The sequence below is a fragment of the Amia ocellicauda genome, chromosome 7 (genome assembly GCF_036373705.1).
Source record: "Amia ocellicauda isolate fAmiCal2 chromosome 7, fAmiCal2.hap1, whole genome shotgun sequence".
NCBI classification, from domain to species: domain Eukaryota; kingdom Metazoa; phylum Chordata; class Actinopteri; order Amiiformes; family Amiidae; genus Amia; species Amia ocellicauda.
Genome location: NC_089856.1, coordinates 27,138,521 through 27,162,844, shown reverse-complemented (window position 1 = coordinate 27,162,844; position 24,324 = coordinate 27,138,521). Strand labels below are relative to the sequence as shown.

Genomic DNA, 24,324 nt, shown 5'->3' with positions numbered 1-24,324 from the left:
TACACCTGGATTGTTTGATGATGAAGGTGATCGGGTGCCTGCTGTTGAGCTAGAAGATTAATTGAGTAGGACCCAAGACTGGGTGACGCATCTTCCAAGTGTTGATGGATGTTCACAGATGTCTCCTAAAGACACTTCTCTGGTGGTCTGCACTCTCTACATTGGATGAAGACCCTGAAGTGCAAAGTCAACCATGCCTACCAGCTGAATCAATTGTCTCGGAGTCTCATGTTGATCTGGAGCTGATTAGTCTCCCTAGTGGTGGAAGGACTTCCTCATTGGATAATGTCACATGTTCCAAGCCGCAGAATACAATCGATAAAGTTAGAACACGTGTGGGTTGTATTGTCAAACCTGTTAATCATTTGCTGTACACTATGTCTAGACAAGACATAATTAAAGACCGAAGACGTTCCGTTCATACGTTTGCTCAGTCAGTGTTTCAGTTACTCAGTATGTGCAAAAAAAATAAAGTCACCTCATTCTGTGTCGGTGTTCCTTCAAATCAGGTTCACATATTTTATTTTCTCGAGAACAGCGTGTGTGGGGTGTAACTGGCATCCTACTGCCAGAAGTTGGTGAGAGAATTTTGCGCTACTCTCTCTCCTCTTTGTCCTTTATTGGACACTTTTGTAGTTGGCCTTTGCTTTGTAATTGTGCAAACCTAAGTTCATGTCATGTTTTTGTGTGCCATTTTCTTTGTTGATTGGTGGTGACTTCTCTTTACTGGTAACTGTGGTTTCTGATGCATTATTTTCGTGAAATTCACTGAGGGAGGATGTAACAAATTACATTCATTAAAATGTGAGTTTCACCAAAATTAGTCCAGTATTTGCATTTTGTTTTCTATTGTAAATCATTTGTTATTAAAGAAAAGGTTTTGGGCGACCTCTTGTGGGTAAAAAGGGTAACCGACGGTTTGGGCATAGCGTTCTGATGTAACTTCTGGTCTTCACCAGAAGCATTGTTGTTGTTGCTGGAGGTAGGTATGTTAGTTTTGTCTCTGTAAACTATGTATTTTTCTATGAGAAATATCATGAGTTACTTGGTATACAAAGCTGAAAAATGAACGTAAGATGTTTCTACCTATAATATGAGATTTATTTTACTGATTTATTTTAAGATTCAAATGTTAGTTTTTGTTGTTAGTTTTGTTGTTAGTACCACGTTGTAGCACTAGACCAGATTACCGTGCAATTCACTGTATGGCATTTTACACTGACTACTACTGCTAGAGACAGCATACGGTTCTTGTAATAAAGTGGTATTTATTTTTATTTTCTTGTATAGGAGAAAACATGCCCAAGCTGGAAGTTGCCTAATTATTATTTTTTGGTATATTTTTACCAGGTATGTTACTTTTCTGAAGTTTTCAATTTAATTTTGTCTTTGTAATTTTAAAATGGGGGGGAAATGCAAAACGCTATAAAATGGTGTACAAGGTTATTTGTTTTAACAAAATTCAAGAATGTTCTCGAAGTGTTTCGTGAAAAACGTGTAAAGCTGATGTTTGTTATTATTTTGCTAAAAAACTTAAACTAAAACTATACGATCACTCTGTAAACATGTATGAGAATGCTTTTATGTGATACTATGCATTGCTCAAGAAAGCGCATGTACAGGCCTGTCTGAAGTTTGCCAGTGAACATCTGAATGATTCAGAGGAGAACTGGGTGAAAGTGTTGTGGTCAGATGAGACCAAAATCGAGCTCTTTGGCATCGACTCAACTCGCCGTGTTTGGAGGAGGAGGAATGACCCCAAGAACACCATCCCCACCGTCAAACATGGAGGTGGAAACATTATGCTTTGGGGGTGTTTTTCTGCTAAGGGGACAGGACAACTGCACCATATCAAAGGGACGATAGAATGGGCCATGCACCATCAAATCTTGGGTGAGAATCTCCTTCCCTCAGCCAGGGCATTGAAAATGGGTCGTGGATGGGTATTCCAGCATGACAATGACCCAAAACACACAGCCAAGGCAACAAAGGAGTGGCTCAAGAAGAAGCACATTAAGGTCCTGGAGTGGCCTAGGGAGCTGAAGGTTTGAGTTGCCATACGTCAGCCTCGAAACCTTAATGACTTGGAGAGGATCTGCAAAGAGGAGTGGGACAAAATCCCTCCTGAGATGTGTGCAAATCTGGTAGCCAACTACAAAAAACGTGATTTTGCCACCACGTACTAAGTCGAAGGGGTCAAATACTTATTTCCCTCATTAACATGCAAATCAATTTATAACTTTTTTGAAATGCGTTTTTCTGCATTTTTTTGTTGTTATTCTGTCTCTCACTGTTAAAATACACCTACCATTAAAATTATAGACTGATCATTTCTTTGTCAGTGGGCAAACGTACAAAATCAGCAGGGGATCAAATACTTTTTCCCCTCACTGTATATATAAATATAATAACCCCAGACTGATGACATGCAGTTTCAAATGAATATGAAAATATGTAGAGCCATGAATGCATATATGTTTTATTAGATTACTTTTCCCTGCCTAGCTAATAATGGTGATAGCTAATATATTTATATACACTCTCTTATATGCTTATGTCTGTAAATATTTTAATATAATGTTTCAACAGGGTTCAGGTTTATTATGATAATCCAATAGCGTAACATAGGTTACCTTTCAAGCTAGAAGCACTGCCCAAGGGGGAGGGGTTTTCAGCGCACATTCGCTGGAACGTATCGAAGACATTTGTCTATTAAAGCTGCCACTCAAACAGGACCCTACCACTTCCTGTTTGTATAAAAGGTGAAATCTGCACAGAGACTTACTCTTTTTGCCCTTCACCTTGGTTGGTCAAGACGTGTAAGAGAACCTCTGTGTTTGTTGTAGCGTAAGGTACACTTATACATTTCAATTGAATTTAAGTATCACCTTATCAAGAATCCTAGAATATTGTCAATTTCTGCAATAATTGGATGCAGAGACCAATTCCAAAGATACACATTCTCAAATTTATTAAAAACAAAGATAAAATGTAGCACCACACTAGTTATACAAAAAGGGAAAAACAAATTAAAATTCACTCAAGATCAACAAATCAATGACAAATCACTTCCGTGACCAAATCAAAGACCATGGAATCGCATATAATGACACACAAAACGTTACACAAAATTACAAACATATTGACGTGTAAGACGAAGGTGAGTCTCTCATTAGTATTGTTAGTCGGACATTAAATAACTAATGCAGGTTAGTATTTAAGTCAAATAACGTCTCATTACATATATCAGTCTCATTTACGTTTGGGTGCCGAGAAAGATTATATCATTTCTTGTTACCACAATTTCCCTTAACTGATAATTATTCAATGATTAAGGAAAGGCAGGGCCACCAATAATCTCATGTCTATTAACGTGTGTCAATTTCAGACTAAAACAGTTAACCAGGAATGAGAAGATATTTCTCGGCGTTGACAGGTTTTATTTCTAAAATTGTCAAACAAAACAGTTGCCGGCAAAGACTTAGTTGGTTCCTGGTTCAGGTTCTGGCAACAGAGCTACAGGTTGAGCTGTGGCAGTGAGTTACTGGTTCAGGTGAGAGAGAGTTAGAGAGATGCCGTGCGCTACCCTTTATACGCCTGTCAGATCAATAGATGATTGGTTCTTGAGTTTGTGAGATTGGATTTCGGTTTCAGCCCCCAGTGTCCTATTGGAGGAGGCTTGATTTATGACTGATGTCAATCCATGCCATCTTTTGGAAATGCCGGTTGGCCTGGGTTCGTAGCTCTGTGTCGGGAATTCTGCTTTTTTATTATCTCTATTCCCCAGACATCTCACAGCATGGATTCTAAGCCCTTTGGCCCATTCTAGGTGCCATCCTCCCAATCTGATAACTTTGGGGGAGAGGTCTTCTTTAGATCAGTGATTCAGCTCAGAGCTAAAATGCTCTTATCAAAATACACCCCCTCACTTAACGCTACAGTACCATTTCAAACTCACAGAGTTTCACCCCTAGACATTATTTATTTTCCTTCACAAAAATCATTACTACGGTGTTAGAAATTTGAAGGCTTTTTTGTGGTGTTCATACATCTGTGATTTTTGCTAAGATGGCTTTAACGAGCGGAAGAACCATCAATGCCCCGGGTACTGTAATGTGTGTTACCATCCACAATGTCGGGTGAAGCTCCTTTAAGGATGTGGTAATCCTTAAAGAGGCCTGTGTCAGGTTCAGGCATGAAGTCAATAAGATGGCAGGTCTTGACCCTTTGCAGTGTACAACAATAGCCTCTCTCTGTATGAAAATGTTTTGATCCAATTTCTTGCAGAAAAACACCATATCCATTACAACTCCAGACAATAACAGGAGCAGACAAAAGAGTTTTTCTACAGCTTCCATACATTGGTTGGAATATATGGCTGACAATCATAATATCTTCATCAGACACGCTTGAATTATGGCGAGGTGTTTCGGAGGTGAATGGTGTGCGTACGGCTTATGAGTTTGCCGGCTATATTTACCACGGATGTCCTCGGCGCTTTGATGCAAACACTTTTAATCCTGTCACTTGTCAAATCTGCCGAGATATGCACTTTGAAGGATCGAGACTCTAAAAAGTTACGGTTTAACTGTGAAAGTGATGTGGGAACATGAGTGGATGGCTATGAAAAAGCAGGACGGTTAACAAACAGTGAGGCGAATAAAATAATGAGTTCATATTTTTCATCATTATCGCTCATCAGACAAAAATAATTTTGTTCCGAATCATTTTTATCTTAATATCAACCCCGATGAGCATAAGTTTTTCTTGTAAAAATATGTCAGAATGAACATGGTCAAAAAGCTCAATTGTATTACTTAATGTAGAAAATGCTGCTCTTTTTTCAGTCCCTCATTGGTGCCACCTGGATCCTTGATATCCATGGCGGTCGGTGTGTCTTTGGCAAACAGCCCGGGGCTGAACTGCCTGTTTAGAGTCTCCTTACTATAATGAAGTATACACTCCATCAGCGCTCTATAGGGGTATGCATTACTGCTTTGACTTACCAGTCTATCCCCCAGGGTTACGTCCACTTGCAAGAAGATGGTGGCCACCTGGCAATTGATAACCTCCACTTTGGCATCCATTTCGATAGCCCGGCCTTCTTCATTCACAATTTTACAAGTGAATAAAATAAGGGTGTTATTCAAATCTAAATAATCTTCAACATTACCGGCTATGAAAAATTCCAGAGGGGAGGCATCTGAAATGGTTGAAAGAGGCGAAACCTCCACATAGATACTTTAATCAATACTTGTTTGCATGTAAGGGACTGTAAACAGATCCAGTTCTGATTTCACAAATTCTTCCGACATGCTGTGTACAAAAGCCATCATTAAAAAATATATCCACAACAAGTTCTTGAGTTTCTTTTAGGTTTTCTTTTAACGGCCTTCTTCTTCTTCTTCTTCTGCTGCCTACTCTTCCGAGTTCTGCTACGGACTGCCGCTGAATAAGTAAGTCTTTGTCTTTTGTTAGCTACCACTCTCTGCCCTCCAGGAGGGCGTCATCTTTTATGAGAGCCTCTGGCCAGGACCATTAGACCCAAACCCTGCTGATTATCATTGTTGGCATATCTGGTCATAGCGCTGCTGACCACATCAATAACGATATGTTTGACGGCTGATTTAAGATGCGGTTTTGCTATATTAAAACCTCTCCTGAGAAGAGGCATAGCCATCCTGAAAAGATCTTGAAAGAGTCCACCTATTCCACTCCCATACATCACATTAGCTCCAGTGAACCCAGGCAAACCATTACCAGCCTGCATTTTGTAATAATTCAGTCTTTACGATCGACATACCCCCTCAAACTTGTTGGTAAAACTACAAATGGTGTTGTTAGGATAAATGTCGAGGGACACGTTACTATACAGCATCACATAGAATCCTCCCTCTTCCATCTTCATGAAACATAATTAAAGATCTTCCATGTGCTTTTCACATGTATACCGGTTGTACATCAGGCACCGCACTATCCAAAACCCAGCTATTGAACTTTTCAGGCCACCCCACCCATTATACAAATACATATTTTTTACTATATTCAGTTTTTTTCCCTAAAGTCTTTTCTAATCTGAATACTCATCATTCTCCACTACAATATTTTGTAACTCCTCTTCATAAAAAGTACCTATAGACGCCCCATCATAGTCTTTTAACCTGTACACCAGAGGGGTCCTAGGCACACGTAATGGTGAAATATTCATCCAAAAAAGTTTGCTCATAACCTTTTACCAAAGGCCTTCGTAGCTTTGAAATTCTAACATCTCCTACTTTGAACTTGTACATCTGTTTCTTTGAGACATTAAAAGGGCCATAGACATTTTTAAAGACCTTAAAAGAATTACTCTTATCTACGTCTACAGGTCTCATTTAAATACTTCTATGATAACTGTGGTTGTAAGCGTTAACAAACTCTTGAATTTTATCGAGATACGTTTGAGTATTGTTAGCTGTAAAGTATCTCCACATTTTTGCCTTTATAGTTCTGTTAAACCTCTCCACAATCGAGGCCTTAGGCTCATTTCCTGTGGTGAAATTATGTATTTTGTGTCTTTTCAAAAGATTCTGGAATTCTCTGTTGTGAAACTCTTTACCTTTATCAGACTGTAGTTTTTAGGACAGCATCCCTGCAAGAGCATATCTTCAAAGGCCTGCGTAACAACACAGCCGGATTTATTCCTCAACACTTGCACCCACGCATATTTTGATAATACATCTATACATGTCAACATGAATGTGTTACCGTTTTGATAAATTTGACATATCCACTAGATCCACCTGCCATTGTGAATCTATGTCTGAAACATACACACGATTTATTTTAAAGTTAATTCTAGCCGGTTTATGTAGGGCGTAAGCATCTTGTGCAGACAACCACTCAGCCACACTAATCTTATCTGTGTTACCCTGCTCTGACAGCCCTCTCCGGTATCCCTTCCGACCCCCCAAACTCCCTGCTCCTAGGAGCTTGCTGAGACATTCTGTAAGAGCACACAAAAAACAATGACCAAAGTATTTATAAAAAGGGTCTTTTATTCATTTTCAGAGTACAAACCCATTTTTAAGCAGTTGAGAAAAGTATAATACATACATACATTTTTCCACTATTCAAACAAAAAGAAATCAACTGATTGGTTACTTGCTGTATATCCACTACTACACCGGCTTTTATTTTATAAGCAAGCACATCGATTACATACATTTATAAAACAGTAATATGCGCTACTTTAAAAGTAAACAACTGTTCATTAAACATGGCTCGTAAAAAAGATTATATAAATGTTGATTAAATGGTCTAACATCTTTCTTTGCAACCGTGATCATAGCAGCCCAGTTTTCATACCCCTCAGTCTTTTTTTACATCATCCATCCAGGTTTGAAAGCTGAGCATCGTCAACAGTCAAATCTGTAGAGAAAAGGCAATCGTCGGCCACTTTCTTCTCCAACGATTTATACAATAGGGCCCTCAGATTTGCCACGGTTTGTTGGCAACAAATCCGGTTACAGAAACAATTCAGAACATTCCCCATCTTCAGGTGCTTTAAGTTGCTTTCAGCCTCTGAGTCGGTTTTGAACAGATCAAATTTCTTCTCCTTGTACTCTGCTTTGCTTTCTTTAAGGAAGAAATATTCCTTTAGCTTGCCGGCGTTTTTTCTGCTCCCCTCATCCAACTCGTTGAACAGCTGTTCGAGTTTTCTCTGATGTACAGCTCCTTTTCCAGCTCCAACAAAATTTAATCTATAATTTTCTGGACCTGCGCAGGACAGACATGCAGATGATAATAAGATAATGCCTTGAGTAGCACTGGTTTCAACCAAGGTTTATTCAGTTTTTTGTAAAAATCCTTGAAATAGAAATGGAAATAATAGGTATCTGGTTCAAACAGACAGCTGTGTCTGGCTAGGATTATTCACTTCACACCCCAGGCACACTTCTTTCAGGGCTCGATCGATGAGAACATTCAGAATATACACCAGGGTTCTACTTACTTTAGCACGGGCCTCAGGCCTAAAACCATTGCCTTCATCATGCCCCCTGGCAGGTTTGATGATCATCAGTTTCTAGAGCTATAGGGCAGTTGTCATGAGACGCCGCCACAAAAGCTGTGATGTTTGGGGTCTCTTGAGCAGGGGGGTCGGAGGTGTTGGTCAGTACTTCCATTGAACAGCGGGCTGTTTCATCTTGAGGTAGTGGCAGCCAGCTGTGGTAAGAGCGCTCAGGCAAGTATAAAATGTCTGGATTGTAGGACCAGGGGAGGTCCTCAGTCGTAGAGTCTCGTAACAACCCCAGCATTTGAGGAAGACATGCTCTTTTCATCTAAACCAAGAACAGAGTGTTGGCTACTTTTATACAACATTTTTACTATGTTACATATTACATCATGGTTAGATGGGTGGGGGTGTGAGGGTATTGTCACAGAGGTCATCGTTGATGTCTACGGCAGCATGCAGCCAACCCCCGTCAAATTTTTGCCCAGCCTCGCTGCTGAAATAAAGCCTCTTTTAAACTCTGCATAAAATACCTGAAATAAAAGATAAATTAGACCTTGGATTTAATATGAGTGAAGTAGGAAAAGGGTAAGATTTTTAAGGATACTATAGAAGTATAAAATTACAAGCACTGAATAAGTGAGATAAATTAATACTGAATCATTTAAAGGAGAACGTGAAAAATAAAATAAAAATACTATTAGAATGAGTTTTACAAACCAGAAATTCAAATAAAATGTTGAAAATTTAATTTTTGAAATAGGAATCTGAGGAAACTGTAATAATTTGGTGAAGGTTTCCTAGATATGGATACATAGATAACCAGGTGCTCCAAGAAATGAAAATGTGGTCATTTAGTAGTTATATGTTCCACAATTATGAGTTTTGAAATCCCCAGAAATAACAAAAAACTCCTTTAATACACAGAGCAGGTAAGACATAAACTATTGATCTTGTAACCCGGAGTAATAATTCACTAGATATTTCATTTTATTTTATGTACTTGTTATAATGTATATTGTTATGAATAAGCACTATGTTTGTTATTAAGTTGATGGTGTATGTATTATTTTTGTGGTTTAACATTTCTATGGTTTAGCCAATCGTGTTCACTTGCCGTGTTAGATGTCCAATGAGTGTTCTGGGGCAAGGGTGAGGGGCGGAGAGGAAGGAGGAAGAGAAATGAAGAAGGAGAATGAAAGGGGGAAAGATCGTGGAAGGTCGGGTGTCGAAATGTTTCACGAATATAGCTTGAAAAAATGCTGTAGTGTGTTACAATTGTGTCTGTAGTTAGTGGGTTGTCAAACCGAGAACCGAAACTGATCCTACAGCGACGAGTAAGAATTATTTCTCAACAAAATATTCCTGGGTTGTGTTTATCCAGCCGCTATTAGCTAATACACCGAATTGACTCTTTGGAGACTGAACAGGGTCTAGTTAGCTCAGTTGGAGTGTGTGTTTGGTTAACGAGTCGTCAGTCCGAAGATTCAGGTTAGTTACAAAGGAGGATTGACCCCAGACAGACCTCTGAGCCACCGGCAGCGCCCGCTCAAGGTATTTTTCTGGTATAATGCTCTGTATTGAGTGAAGAGGTATTTTTTTATTTTTTATTTTTTGTCCACCACTTATCCCGACTACGAACAGACCTGCAATGTTTAAGCTGAAACATTTAGACTGATTGATATAAGGTGTGAGCTCATATTGCCGGCTTATTTTTTTATTTGAATTTTAAAAGAAAAGACATAAGACGATAGAGTGTGGGAACTCATATATAAAGATACATACACAAAAAGTTCGAGAGAGAACTATTTACAGAGGTAAATATTTGAAACTGTATTTGATGCTTTGGGACTAATCGGCGGATTTGTGAAATTCATTGAATTCATATTGTTTATTTACCTATTTGTTTCTTTGTATTTTTTATTTTTAAAGACCACTGAAACTCGATTCCTTTTACCTTTATTTTAGTAAATTCTTAATTTCTTTATACTTGAGTGTTTTCAGTGTGTTGATTTGAGTTAACAAGGGTGATAGAAAGTTTTGAATTATATTGGTTAAAAATGTACAATCGTCATTTAGTGAAATTACTAAAAAGAGATATAAATCCCAGTTCATTATTATTTATTGTAATAAAGTTGAAGCTTAAGGTACCCAAGCAAAGTAGTAACCTATACAGTTACAAACACAAAAGGTAAAGTGAATAAATAACCACACAAAGACTAAACAAATTGGAAAAAAACTGTTGATTTAATGAGAACTCAGGGTGCTCCATTATATATCTGTAAAGGAAAGGGTTAAAAGCGGTACAATCAGTTCAGTCTGGCTTTGTGAACAGTTCTTCTGAATCTGTACCAGTGTAGATTGGACTTCAATAGGAGGAAGCTGAAACAATAAACCTATGAGCTGCGCAGGTGGACACAGTCTTAGTGCCCATGCAGGCTCTTCATTGGGGATATAATTGACTGGACACATTTCTTGCAAATTTGTTTTCCTGAGGTACCTGGGAATCATTTTTGAAATCAATGAAAAGGCTTATTTTCCTAAGATATTTTGTTTAGTAACTATTTTAATTCATTAAGTAAAATAATGAAGTGAAAGATATGTATAAATAGTAATAAAACATATTGATACTTATAACTTGAATACATTTCTCATAAGAAATTAGGAATTGGAGATAGAACAGCTGTTGGGATGTTAGAGCAATATTAACCACGCAGTTTAATGTGGCACATGGAAAGTGGGATACCCCATTTACAAAATTCAAGAGAGTATTACATTACTGAAATGGAAAGAAATTATACCAATAGATGTAGTTGCAGCCTCCAGACTCTAGGGTGCGCAGGGTATCCACAGATCCTTAAAAAGTCTAGAATTCTAAAATGAAGTCTAAAATGTCTTAAATTCTGTAATTAGCATTAAAATGTCTTAAATTCACATTTCAGAGGTCTTAAAAATGCAACTGAACCGATACAGTAAAGATTATTTAATTTTATTGTCGCTCGTTTATTTTTGAAATCGTGTTACACAAATGTGTTCCTATTTATTATTATTATTATTATTTCTTGGCAGATGCCCTTATCCAGGGTGACTTACAACATAAGTGCAAACAAGGTGCAAAGATACAGAGAAGTACAAGGCATCAATCATTACAAATTCAACTTAGCTAAAACATAGCAATTCAAAATAATACATTTCACAAATTCCAATTTACAATTTACACAAGTACAGTAAGAGACTTCCTACATCCTGGACGGTGAAAGCTAAGTGCTGTCAAGATGTAGGGTTACAGACTAGGGCTACGGGAAAGGGAGCAAGGAGGAAAACAATCAAGAACGAGAGGAGCATAATAAGCTGATGTGCTATCTAGCTGGGATAGAGGACTAATATTACAAGTGCTGTCGGAAGAGATGCGTCTTGAGTAATCGCCGGAATGAGGTCAAGGACTCTGCTGTTTTGACTTCGGTGGGCAGGTCGTTCCACCACTTAGGGGCCAGGGATGAGAAGGAGCGGGCTCTGGAGGAAGGAGAGTGGAGAGGAGGCAGAGTTAGCCTTCTGGCACTGGAGGAGCGCAGTGGTCTGGAGGGGATGTATGGAGAGACGAGTGACTGAAGGTAGCTTGGTGCAATGTGGTCAAGACAGCGGTCGGTGAGGGTCAAAGTCTTGAACTGAATGCATGCCGCTATCCACTTATGCAGACCGAAATAAGTGGAACCAACAACAGTTACATGTTTGTGGGGGGTTGCTAGGTGCACGAACCGGACATTAGTAAGTGGAGAAAAGTTTGCGCTTCAACCATGGGTGCATATTTAATGAAAACTGGTTACATAACCCTAGTTTTGCACCGTGGTTAGAATAAGTTAGTGGCAGTGTGTACGAGTTCTGGTGTAAATTTTGCAAGAAAGGGGATCAAACGATGGGGATCAAAGCTTTCCAGACCCACATCCAGTGCGAAAAACGCAAAACGGCTGCGGAATCCTGTCAGAAAACACCCGGCATTGCTCAGTTCGTTGCGTCCACCTCAGTTCCAAAAAAAGCACTACTCCATGCCGTGCAGCAGTATCAGCTTCAGCATCAAGCACCGTGGCCTCAGCTCCAACAGACATCCGAACAACGTTTGGCTCCACCACAACACTTGGTACTCTGGTGTCTCCACACGGTTACAAAGCACCAGTCTTATAACGCCAACGAGTCTGTCGGGGACATTTTCCAGTTTCCTGAATTTGAAATCGCTCCTACATTTACATGCAGTAAAGACAAGACTGCCTACATTGCTAGATTTGGACAACCAACCAACCAACCAACCTTACATAACCAAGCTCCTCGTCGTGGATGTCATAGTTTGTTTTAATGTTTGACGAGAGCCTTAATGAGACGTCCAAAAAGAAGCAATTGGACCTGCATGTCTGATACCTGGGAGAAGATAACGTTCAGTCAAGAAACCTAGGGTTCCAATTCATGGGACATGGGACAACTCAGGATTTGCTTCACCACTTCAAAGTAAGTAGCAACCCAAATAGTTCTACGTATTATAGCTAGCAATAATTAGTTAATTATTGAAAAAAATACTATCGGAAAATATTTTACATTTTACATATGACACTGCCGTGCATTTATGTGTATCACATGAGCTAAATTGATAAACGTACCAAACCTAATTCCATTATTTCAACCATGTTACACAGCCCTACAGTATACAGTTATATATATAATTTTTACATATAATTTCTATATAGTTTTTATAGAATTGTATAATATAATTAATTATACAACTCTGTATAATTAATTAATAATTCTTCAGAGGAATGTACAAAGCATCTGGACTTGCAAAAGCTTCTATCTGTTTCTATGGACCGAATGTCAGTTTTTAGAACTGCTGCAACAAGATCATCGTGAGCAGTTTGGTGGCACACAGCTGATTGTGGTGGGGAGCTGTGGCCTCCACACCCTACATAACGCCTGCAAACATAGCTTCTCTATGTGGCAGCTGGAGAAGGTTCTGAGGGCCTTGCACGTTCTCTTCCACAATGCGCCAGCTAGGAGGGAGGATTTCACTGCTCTAATCAAGTGCACAAAATTTCCACTTCTGTTCTGTGGACACAGGTTGCTTGAAAATCTACCAGTCGTGGAGAGAGCTTTGGAGGTCTGGCCATCAGTTACTATGTACGTGGATGCAGTCAGGAAAAAGCAGCTACCAAATCCTGGAACAGCATCTTATGACATTCTTGAAGTTGCTGAAAAGACCCTCTTATTCTGGCAAAGATGCATTTCTACATGGCTATCACCAGGACCTTCAGTCCTTTCTTAGCCTTCTATCAAACAGATGTACCTGTGATTCCGTTCCTTGCCAAAGACTTGGCTGAGCTGATGAAGGTATTGTAATTCTAGTATAGTGCAGATCTTGTTATGGGTGATTTACTATTAATTGCATGCATAGGTTAAGAGAAAAGGGTATAAAGCAAACACAAATAAGTTACTTGATAGTATTTTTCTATTGAATGTCAATTAATTAAATTGAATTCAAATGTAATATTTGGGTAACATTCTTTTTGTGTCTTTTGGCAGAGTATGCTGAGGTGTTTTGCCAAGAAAGAGTTACTCAAGGATATCACTCCACTGCAGTTGGTGAGGCTGGATGTCAGTGACAAGCAGAACTGGGTAAACCCAAAGGAATTTAACATAGGCCTGGGTGCAGAATCACTCCTTAAGGTATTGTTCAACTACAAAATTGTAATTTTGATGGGTTCAGCTAAAAGCTTACATTTATAATAGATCAAAATAGGTTATAATAGGTTGTTTACCTCCCCTCATCAGGAACTACAAAAACAAAAAGATAGGTGAACTCACAGTCCTGGAGTTTAGGAAAGTGCATCAAGGTGATGCACACCATCATCCAGAAAATACAGGACAAGAGACCAAAATATCCTGTAGTGAGGCAGGTGGCTTTTTTGGACCCCAGCATGGTGTCTGGTACAAAAGCAATATGACAAAACTGGTGCAGAGGTTTTTCAAGTCCAACAGTTGTCAGGAGGTGTCTCTGCTGGTAGGAAAGAATAGTGCAGTTCTATCAAAGTGTATTTGTTCAAGTTATGAAATGTAAATGTAAAAAAATATATCAACTTGTGTAAATATTATGCATCAATTTATATGCATAATTGTATTTGTTCTACTTTAATATTCCTTTTCCTTACTGTTATTTTCTGCAGGTGATGTGATATTCCAGCAGTTTAATGATTTTTTGTCTGTTGTAAATGAGATCTTCCTTTCATACCGACCCACAGAGACCAGGCTAGATGTTTTCCTGCATGGTGTTCTGGGCCAACGCTGAATTGAGCTTTGGGGCTACTGCAAGAAACTGCTTCTCCTGTCTCATGGGCAGGCCACAGTAGAGAGAGGGTTCTCCATAAACAAAGAGGTGGAGATCTGCAATATGCAGGAGGAGACAATGATATCCCATAGACTGATATGTGATTATGTCAACATTTGTGAAGGGCTCCTCAATGTCCCTATCTCTAAGGAGCTGCTGGCCTCGGCCGCATCAGCTAGGTCTAGATATCAAATGCACCTCAATCAGCAGAAGAGTAAAAAAATTACTGATATCCAGGCACAGAAACGCAAAGCAATAGAGGAAAACATAGAGGACCTGAAAAAGAAAAAAGGCTCAGGATCAGCCTGCAAAAGGATGCTGATCGGCTTGCAGAAGAAGCTGAAGGAAAGGCTGGCACATTACAAAATCCAACACACAGAGGGAGCGATATAAAGAAAAAACAAATGAATTACAACAAATTGATAAGGAGTTGGAGACAAAAGGCCAAGAACTTAGATCCATGCACATGCCACATATTACTGGTGTGCAGGTTTTTTCTTTTATCTTTGTAGGCTGTCAGTGGTCAGCCTAATGTTTAGTCAGCTCAAAGACTTATATGTTGCAATTTATTTTTGTTTCAGTCTATGTATATATCAGTAAACAATGTGCCATAAGGATGGTAATTGGTGGTATTGTGTGTTCTTTACAAAATTGTTAGTATGAAACTGGTCTTAAATTTCATTCTGCATGGTATTAAAAAGGTCTTAAAAAGTCTTAAATCCAACTCTCCTAAACCTGCAGATCTCCTAAATCACACAGTATGCAGGATTGGAGTACACTCACCTTGGTCTAATCTTTATAGATGAAAGTAAACAATTGTAAAACAGGAAGTGGAGTTTGCATGTAATGATGAGCAATATGGTTGAATGTATTGAATGTTAATACGGTATATATGTGGACGTGTTTAGAGTACAGTGCAAGGAAGGTAGAATATAAATCAGAACAGTACTTTGAAAAATGGGAACAGATGTTAATAAAGAGGGCTAGTCAAATATTGTTTTGTTTATTGAACTATGTTTGGTTAAAGCAAAATAACTGATAAAAAAATTGTATTGAAAGGAATAAAACCTGTTACTATTGATAGGAAGGAAATATTAGAAACGAGTAACGAGTGTTTAGACCAGGGGTGGGGAACGTCCGGCCGTATACGGCCCCTGAGGCTGTTTGGTCCGGCCCTATTTTTTATTTGAAAAAAATAATTTCTGTGACATATACTTAACACTAGAAGTGCCGAGCTTATGTAATAAACATCTCCACTGCGTTTGAACTGCATAAACACGAAAATAAATAAGTTCTAAACACATTTACCTAGAATAGCCAAAATCGGTCAGTCTGGCACTCAAGTGGCAATCTCTACCTGTTTACAGTTTTTCATGTGCTTGAAAAAAACACAGATTGTACAGCATTACATGTGTTTTCTTACAACTGTAGTCAGATTGAGTGGATACAGTGATTACCCCGCAAATAAACAAGGATTGGAGAGAGCTCGTTTTGGAAAGGCCGTGTATGTGAACATGACTGATTCAGGGGCATCAGTGATACTGGGAATGACAGATCATTCGTGGGTTTGTGCCAGTGTTGTGAAAACATTGCCAGGTCCAAATGGCACCGAGTGCTTTTACTCTACTGATCAATATGTGATTGCTACTGCACATAGTACAGAATGCAATAGTGCAGGCACATCGCATGTAAAATAATGATGCATGGACATTATCAGCAGAGGAGCATTTATTGCAATGCTATATATTCGTGGCGTAAAAGTGTTCACCTGGAGAGGGCTGTCAAAATGCAGTGTGAGGTACAAGCTCATGTAGGGAAAGTGTCCTGTGTGGACTGTACCGAGCTGTCAGGTATGCAGGCTAAATATATAGTAAATATTTTTTTGAAATACACTGATTTTATTGACTTTAGCTTTGTATGTTGAAAACAAAGTTTACACAGTGTTGAAAATGTTTACTTTAGTTTACAGTTATGTTTTGATAAATGCAATAGTTATTTTTGAACTATAAAATATTGCTTTTGAGCATTATTCCAATATTTACGTTTACATTTGTTTAATTATCTTATTGTATGCTGTTTGTGAGCTTTTTGCTTATTGTAGGCTATATAGCTGCTTATGTTTTGACTGCAGTGTGTGCATTTAAAAAAATGATTTGTTCTTGCATTAGAGTGTAAGTTTCATCTGTATTAATGTTTCGATGTAGGTGTATTAATTAAGGTTGTGGCACATGAATACATTTGTGAACACTCAAATGGCCCTTGATAGGAAAAAGGTTCCCCACCCCTGGTTTAGACCTTGTGTGTAGATTGCAGACTGTTCAATATTAATGAGACTGGATAAGTGCAGGATTTTGATAATTTTATTATTATTATTGACAAAAAGAGGAATGCTAAGATGATATGATTTAAATGTTAATTACAGTAATAAAAGGTTATTCTTGAAAATATTTGCAAGATTGATTTAATAAGAAGTTCTAATGGAATCAATAGATATATGTTGGTTGGGATTATTGAAATGTCTGAATAAATTGAAATGTTGACATGTTATCAGAATATTTATTATTTGTTATTCTGAAAGATACTGTCTAATCTTTATAGATGAAAGATCAGGGTGATTGCATTGCCAGTTATGTGTGCGTGGTGTTTTATAAACTTTTCTTTATGATTTACAGAATAAAAGAGGCGAAATTGGAACAAGAGTGCCCCGATTCATTCTTTTAAATATAGAGCAGAAACTGACAAGGCGGAGAGTCAGAAGTGTTACATTAACCATGCAAGGGTTTGAGAATTGAAAAGGTTGAGTAAGGAGAGTTTGATATGCGTGAGACATGTACTGCCACTTTCTGTATGAGAGTTTCTGATAGTGATTGAATGGATGCAACGTCCTCAAGGACCAAAGGAAAGGATCCAAGTGCAGGCTTAGAGATGGAGCAGATAATGCGATAAGGGCAAAACGAGAGAGTAAACAGGGACAGTCCAAGGTCAATCGATCAGGCGAACAGGCTAGTAGGGAGATCCAAAAGGGGTAAACGAGAGAGGGTAGCAAAAGGTCAAAATACACGGTAAAACAAGCCAGAAACAAGGCGAGAAGCACTAGAGTAAGTATTCGGGAGAGGGAGACCTCTGGTGGTGAGCTAAGGTAGAAGCAGGGGAGACCGTGACAGTACCCCCCTTCCCAGTATCGGCCTCGGCCGGACCAGAGCAATGAAGACAGCGGCGAGGACGCCCACGAGGCCAAGGAGAAGGAGCAGTGGGATGAGCCCTGTGAAAGTCCGTAATGAGAGACAAATCCAGGATATCCGAGGCTAGAACCCAAGAACGTTCCTCTGGACCATACCCCTCCCAGTCGACCAAGTATTGCAGGCGTCCTCTGTGGCGACGAGACCGTAACAGGGCTCTGACAGCATAGGCCGGACCGTCTTCTAGATCCAAGGGAGGAGGAGGCGGAGGAGGAGAAGAAGAATCCTGAGGAGGATCAGAAGGAGAGGAGGGATCGGGACGTAAAGGTTTTAACAATGAAACATGAAAATGATGAAGCTATCTTGTAGTGGGGAGTTAACTGAAGATGATAGGTAATGGGATCGATTTGGCAAAGGATAGGAAAAGGACCGATAAAGCGAGGACTCAATTTCTTAGATGGGAGTTTAAGTTTAATATCCTTAGTAGATAGCCAGATCAACTGTCCAGAGTGGTATTGTGGAGCAGGTTGTCGGTGTCGGTCAGCCAAGGTCTTTTGACTGTGAATAGCCCTTTGGAGATGGACGTGTGTAGTATTCCAGACATCTGCTCTGCGACGGAACCAATCAAATCAAGCAATCATCGACTGCCTAGATGTCTGTAGACTCCTCATTCCAAGGAAACAGGCGGTTGGTATCCTAAGACACACTGAAAGGGGGTGAGGCCTGAGGAAGAACTGGTCAGGGAATTCTGGGCATACTCAGCCCATGGCACAAAACTACTCCAATCATCTTGGGAAGTGCTACAGTAAGAACGAAGAAAGTGTATGATCTCTTGATTAAGACGTTCAGTCTGACCATTAGATTGTGGATGGTGACCGGAGGTGAGACTGACCTTAATATTCAAAGCCTTGAAGAAAGCAGACCAGACGTGGGAGGTGAATTGAGGGCCTCGGTCGGAAACAATGTCTTCAGGAATCCCATAAATGCAGAACACGTGATGGAAAAGAAGTTCTGCAGTTTCAAGCGCGGTGGGAAGCTTCTGTAAAAGGTATAAGCCGACATTTGGATTAAGTTGTAAGCAATACGCAGATCAAGTTTAGTGAAGTATCGAGCTCCTCTTACCTGTTCCAAGGCAGCAGGAACTAAAGGTAAAGGATACCTATACTTGACTGTAATTGCATTAAGTCCCCTATAATCAATACAGGGTCTTAAACCTCCGTCCTTCTTTGCCACGAAGAAGAAGCTTGCTGCAGCAGGTGAAGTGGATGGCCAAATTATGCCTTGTGCTAAAGCCTCCTTAATGTACTCCTCCATGGCCTGCGATTCTGGAAGAGAGAGAGAGGATAAATTCTGCCCCGAGGTGTAGTAGAACCAGGGAGAAGATCAATACCACAATCCCAAGAATGATGTGGAGGCAGAGAGGAGGCTTGGGATTTGCTGAATACGGCAGCTAAATCTTTGTATTCCGGTGGGAATTCGGGCGGGGTTGACAGAAATAGACTCTTGATGTGGGTAGGTCTGCAAGGTGAAGTAAGACAATTAATAAAGCAATGTTCTCCCCAAGAAATAATAGTCCCCTTGATCCAAGAAATGACAGGATTATGATGAACGAGCCAGGGATGTCCAAGTATTAGATCAGCTCCAGGAGAGTCGATCACTAAAAAAGGCAGTTTTTCAGAATGCCGAATTTCCAATGGACATGGCGATTGGCTTGGTTTTCCGTGTAACTGGACTGGAACTGATGGGTTGGTTATTGATTGCTCCGACATTAAGTGGTGGTAGGAACGATGTGAGGGGAAGTTTCAAATGCGTCGCAGTTCTTCTGTCCATGAAGTTTCCTGCAGATCCGGAATCTATTAATGCAGACCGAAAGACATGTCGAGTGTGGAGCTGAATGCGTACTGAAAGCATACACTGAGCAGGTGATATCAGGGGACAGGTACTTACTGGTTTCCGTGGAATTGCCAAAGTAGATCCTGGCAGACTAGGACAGGCGTCTTGGAAATGACCAGATTGACCACAATAAAGGCAAAGGTGCTGTTGAATTCTCCTCCGTCTTTCCTCAGCAGGTAGTAGAGTCCTTCCTATCTGCATGGGTTCTGGATCTGTGACAGGGCTAGACTTGAAAGATGATCTATTGAATGAACGGGATGTACTAGATAAAGATAGTTTGTCTTGGGATCTCATTAGGTTATCAAGTCTGATGGTTAATTGTATCAATTGCTCCAGATCGAGCGAGTCTCCCTTGCAAGCTAATTCTGCTTGTAAATCATCACGCAATCCACAACGAAAGAGAGCGATTAATGAAGGCTCACCCCATCCGCTGATCTCAGCCAAGGTCCAGAACTCCAGAGCATATTCGGCGGCAGAAGAAGTACCCTGACGGAGAGAGAGAACAGTTGTTCACCAGCGTCCTTCTCGGCTGTCGGATGATGGAAAACCTGTTTAAAGTGTTCAAGAAATGCAGGGAGAGATCATGTTATTTCCCCTTTACGAGCCCATACAGCTGATGCCCACCGAAGAGCCTTTCCAGTAAGTAGCTTAATAAATGCAACCTTGGCATCATCAGAAGGGATGGAAGTTGGTAGATGGACAAAATAAAATACTGTTTATTAGGTTTAGTATTTTTACATTTCTTAAAATAGAACAATTTCAATTTTAATACTTGTGATTAAAATCATTTAGAATATCAATTCTTAAAATCACTTAAAATTTTTAAAATCTTGTGATTTTTTTAACAAAACTAAAACAATAAACTTTAAAATAAACGTGCTCAAATCAAATAAACAAAACGTGATAAAAGCAAAAACTGCACACCAACAAAAGAGTCAAATACATTGAAAATAACAGAAAATGCATTAGACAAATTAAAAAAACAATTAAAAAGTAAAAATAAAAAACAAACAAAAAAAGTCTAATGCATTTTAAATTAAACCCAAAAACGGTCAATGTATTTGACAAAAAAATATAACAAAACTATACCTAAAAAGCCCTAAACAATGTGATTTAAAAACAACTAAATCTTTAAAAGCAATTAAGATTCATTATTTAAAATTTTCTTTTAAAAACAATCATTCATAAAATCTTTAAAAGATCTTGGACAAAATAAAGGGAGCACTGTAATATAAAACCCTCGCATTGGTCTGGTGAACCGTCATTTGTCTGGAATAGCCAGACGGCTATGTCGGGAACTGGAGGAGCTGAAGGGCCGGGGTGTGCTTCTAGTGTTGTCTGTCTAGTGGACTCGGGAGATAAAGCAGGTAGTTTTTTCATTAGCTGTTCCAAAGTGGAGTTCATCTGCCTTAACATTTCATCATGTTCACCCAACAATGCCCCCTGAGCCATCAAAGCTGCTGTAACATCTGGTAAAGCTGCTGGATCCATGTTAACGGCGAAGTCTGTGACGTCCTCAAGGACCAAAGGAAAGGATCCAAGTGCAGGCTTAGAGATGGAGCAGATAATCCGATAAGGGCAAGAAAAAGAGAGTAAACATGGACAGTCCAAGGTCAATCGATCAGGCGAACAGACTAGTAGGGAGATCCAAAAGGGGTAAACGAGAGAGGGTAGCAAAAGGTCAAAATACACAGTACCGCAAACAAGAAACAAGGCTCATAATTGATCCAGGAGAGAATGCAAGACTTTGCAAAGAAGCTAGGCAACAGAGGGGTTTAAATACTGAGTAGCAAAGAGGGTTTGAACTAGGTGAATGAATGACTAACCAATGACAGGAGAGAAGGACAGAACAGGTGCACCTGGAAGGAAAGAATGTGGAAGAACTGGTTGAACTGGACAAAGGAAAGGAGAAGCACTAGAGTTAGTATTCGGGAGAGGGAGACCTCTGGTGGTGAACTAAGGTAGAAGCAGGGGAGACCGTGACAATGGAATATGAGGGAAAATAAGAAAATTACTTAACGTATAACTTAATGTAAAATAAATAAATAATTGAATGAGATATAGTTTAAAGTTTAAAATCATGAAACTGTATGGAAATAGTCCTTTCACAAACAGAAATACCCTATTAATTAGGAAGGGATCCACCCCCGTGAAAGGTGGGGGGTAGGGGTGTGAAACAGTCTGCGGCCTGAGCTTCCCCTGCTCACCTGTCAGACAGCTCTCACAAAATAAAAGTTTAAAAGACTGAGAGAAAAATAAGAGAGCTGCCTTATAAGTAAATGCAAGTGTTCTACTACAAACAGAGCAAAAGTATCAACCAACAGTACTGTCCAGAAATAAATAAGAATAGTTGCATTACTAATGTTAATAATATTGATGCTGATATAGACAAATAGAAAAATAACTACTATTATGTCTTCACAGGAGCCAGCCACAATGAATATCTCACACATTTCTCCCACAGGTTCCCTGTCCACATGCCATGACTCATCAAAGTGCATATTCTCCCCTCTTGCATTCGCCTCCGCTGTTAGTGGTGCAGCCCAGTTACCGTCCTCATGGCCACTGATACCAGTGTCTGTGTGGACAGACAGGAGGGAGGGGGATGATGGAAGGATACTATGCTTACCATACTATTGTAAAAAAAAGTAATACAAGAAACTAACTCCAACAGGCAACAGGAGGGTGGTGATGCCCAGGAATAGATGGACATCATTAACGATTAATTTGCTGAAAATAACATAATTTTATCTTTCAGGAAAAATTTGGCCTGAAGGCCTGAAGAAATCTCAGAAAAAAATACAATACATTGAAAAGGGAATTGCAAAAAAATAATTATGGAAATAGATTACAAAGGAAACATGAATAGTCATACAACTCCAACCTGTTTTAAATCTAAGCGCAACTGAAGGATACAGAGTCTGGTGGGACTATGGGCATTTCATTAACTATCCTTTCTGTGGTTTAATACAGGGGTTTTCAAACCAGTCCTGGAGTACCCTCTGCCCTACTGGTTTTTGTTCCAACCTAGGTCTTAATTACTTAATTGAATGGTATATTGCTTTGTATGGTCAATTAAGCAATTAAGCAATTCCTTGGCTGGAACAAAAGACAGCAGGGCAGGGGGTACTCCAGGACCGCTTTGAAAACCACTGGTTTAATAGATTGACTACTGGATCTAAAGAATTGTGCTGTTTGGCTGTATGACTGAAATGTGAACTGATATGTAATGTTTCAATGTAACTAGTGGGTGAACACTGAATAATGCTACTATGGTGTATTGTATTATTGTATATGGGAATTGTGTGAAAAACTAGTTCTAAGATTGTATGTGGTAACAAAGCCAATGCTTTGTAATGAATGAATAATACATATTTGCTCTAGTCAAAAAGGTTTATAGCATAATAATTTTATTGGGTGATAGAATTGGCCTTAGAACAGTGCCAATTTGGTTTGAACTTTTGGGAAATTATAGATGATAATGCTTATACAAAGATTTGTACAGCAGTAATCAGAAGGTTTAGTTTTGCAGAATAAGGATGGAATTATCTAATCCATTATTAAAGATGAAGGTTTATTCGAAGAACATTATATATATATATATATATATATATATATATATATTACTCGCCTAAAGGATTATTAGGAACACCTGTTCAATTTCTCATTAATGCAATTATCTAACCAACCAAACACATGGCAGTTGCTTCAATGCATTTAGGGGTGTGGTCCTGGTCAAGACAATCTCCTGAACTCCAAACTGAATGTCTGAATGGGAAAGAAAGGTGATTTAAGCAATTTTGAGCAAGGCATGGTTGTTGGTGCCAGACGGGCCGGTCTGAGTATTTCACAGTCTGCTCTGTTACTGGGATTTTCACGCACAACCATTTCTAGGGTTTACAAAGAATGGTGTGAAAAGGGAAAAACATCCAGTATGCGGCAGTCCTGTGGGCGAAAATGCCTTGTTGATGCTAGAGGTCAGAGGAGAATGGGCCGACTGATTCAAGCTGATAGAAGAGCAACTTTGACTGAAATAACCACTCGTTACAACCGAGGTATGCAGCAAAGCATTTGTGAAGCCACAACACGTACAATCTTGAGGCGGATGGGCTACAACAGCAGAAGACCCCACCGGGTACCACTCATCTCCACTACAAATAGGAAAAAGAGGCTACAATTTGCACAAGCTCACCAAAATTGGACAGTTGAAAACTGGAAAAATGTTGCCTGGTCTGATGAGTCTCGATTTCTGTTGAGACATTCAGATGGTCAGAATTTGGCGTAAACAGAATGAGAACATGGATCCATCTTGCCTTGTTACCACTGTGCAGGCTGGTGGTGGTGGTGTAATGGTGTGGGGGATGTTTTCTTGGCACACTTTAGGCCCCTTAGTGCCAACTGGGCATCGTTTAAATGCCACGGCCTACCTGAGCATTGTTTCTGACCATGTCCATCCCTTTATGACCACCATGTACCCATCCTCTGATGGCTACTTCCAGCAGGATAATGTCACAAAGGTCGAATCATTTCAAATTGGTTTCTTGACCATGACAATGAGTTCACTGTACTAAACTGGCCCCCACAGTCACCAGATCTCAACCCAATAGAGCATCTTTGGGATGTGGTGGAACGGGAGCTTCGTGCCCTGGATGTGCATCCCACAAATCTCCATCAATTGCAAGATGCTATCCTATCAATATGGGCCAACATTTCTAAAGAATGCTTTCAGCACCTTGTTGAATCAATGCCACATAGAATTAAGGCAGTTCTGAAGGCGAAGGGGGTCAAACACAGTATTAGTATGGTGTTCCTAATAATCCTTTAGGTGAGTGTATATATATATATATATATATATATATATATATATATATATGAGAGAGAGAGAGAATGAATGT

At 39.5% G+C, this 24,324-nt stretch overlaps 1 long non-coding RNA gene across 1 annotated transcript; it reads left to right on the top strand.

The window, feature by feature from the left end:
- Window positions 1-9,200: 9,200 nt before the first annotated feature.
- LOC136753117 (uncharacterized) lies at window positions 9,201-16,904 on the top strand. Its single transcript, XR_010817396.1, has 4 exons — window positions 9,201-12,490; window positions 13,094-13,363; window positions 13,556-13,699; window positions 14,272-16,904. It is a non-coding gene; the product is annotated as an uncharacterized LOC136753117 (long non-coding RNA).
- Window positions 16,905-24,324: the final 7,420 nt, after the last annotated feature.